This window comes from Anarrhichthys ocellatus, unplaced genomic scaffold (genome assembly GCF_004355925.1).
Source record: "Anarrhichthys ocellatus isolate YVR2014 unplaced genomic scaffold, GSC_Weel_1.0 scaffold10325, whole genome shotgun sequence".
NCBI classification, from domain to species: Eukaryota; Metazoa; Chordata; class Actinopteri; order Perciformes; family Anarhichadidae; genus Anarrhichthys; species Anarrhichthys ocellatus.
In genome coordinates, this window is record NW_022290299.1 from 1 (window position 1) to 1,116 (window position 1,116).

At 50.3% G+C, this 1,116-nt stretch overlaps 1 non-coding gene across 1 annotated transcript; it reads left to right on the plus strand.

The window, feature by feature from the left end:
- Positions 1–732: 732 nt before the first annotated feature.
- On the plus strand, positions 733–804 carry trnag-ucc (transfer RNA glycine (anticodon UCC)). The gene has a single exon. It is a non-coding gene; the product is annotated as a tRNA-Gly (tRNA).
- Positions 805–1,116: the final 312 nt, after the last annotated feature.

The following is a 1,116-nucleotide window of genomic DNA, read 5'->3' on the forward strand; positions in this document are numbered from 1 at the left end:
AGTATGAGGAGCTGCTGTGAAGGACGGGAGGAGCCGGGAATCGAACCGCCACCTCGTGGTCAAAGGACACCACACGCTCTACCCACTGAGTATTTATTGAGGAACATAACGACTGAGGCCACGTCCACACTACTACGCTTCCATTTGAAAATGGTTGTTTTGCTACATTTACACTGAGCGTCCACACTACGCCGGAGTTTTAGAGCACCGAGGATGGAGGAGTTCATAAACGATGACGTAGACACCCGCGTTCACTGCTTGATTAGTTGTTAGCAGTCACGACGTGTCCTTCCTTGAGAGACAGAGAGATAAAGAGGAAGAAAGAGAGGGCAGAGAGAGAGAGAGAAAGGGAGGGAGAGAAAAAGAGGGGAGAGAGATAGAGATAGAGGGAGAAAAGAGGGGAGATAGACAGAGAGACAGAGACTGGACATTGAAAACGATGCTCAAACGCCTTGTGGACGGAGTAGTAGTGTGGATGTAGCCAGAGAGAGAGGAAGGGAGGAAGAGAGCGAGACAGGGAGGGGGCAAAAGAGAGGGGGAGAGAGACAGATAGACAGAGGGGGGGGAGAGAGAGAGAGACAGGGAGGGAGGAAGAGAGAGACAGAAAGAAAGAGGGAGAGGCACAGAGAGAGACAGGGAGGGAGGAAGAGAGAGAGAGAGAGAGAGAGAGAGAGACACACGGAGTGGAACAGAGAGGAACCGAATCACAGAGATCCAGATGTGCAGACGTAAGCGTTGGTGGTATAGTGGTTAGCATAGCTGCCTTCCAAGCAGTTGACCCGGGTTCGATTCCCGGCCAACGCAGTCGTTTTAGACTCAGCTCCGTCTCAGAAGGAGGTTTTCCTCTAAACTGATGGTTTGAACTATAATCACAGACTTCTTCACTCTGAGGTTCACTAGAGCGACACACTGATGACATCACGTAACAGTCTGTCTGTGAGAAGTGGACGTAGTCGTCGTGTCAACACTTCTTTTCTTTGTGGAATCATGTTTAGAAGCCTTGAGCTCTCATCTTGTTACTTCTGTTAGAAACTCAACTTAACGTTCCCTCTGCATGGAACTCATCCTCAGTATGAGGAGCTGCTGTGAAGGACGGGAGGAGCCGGGAATCGAACC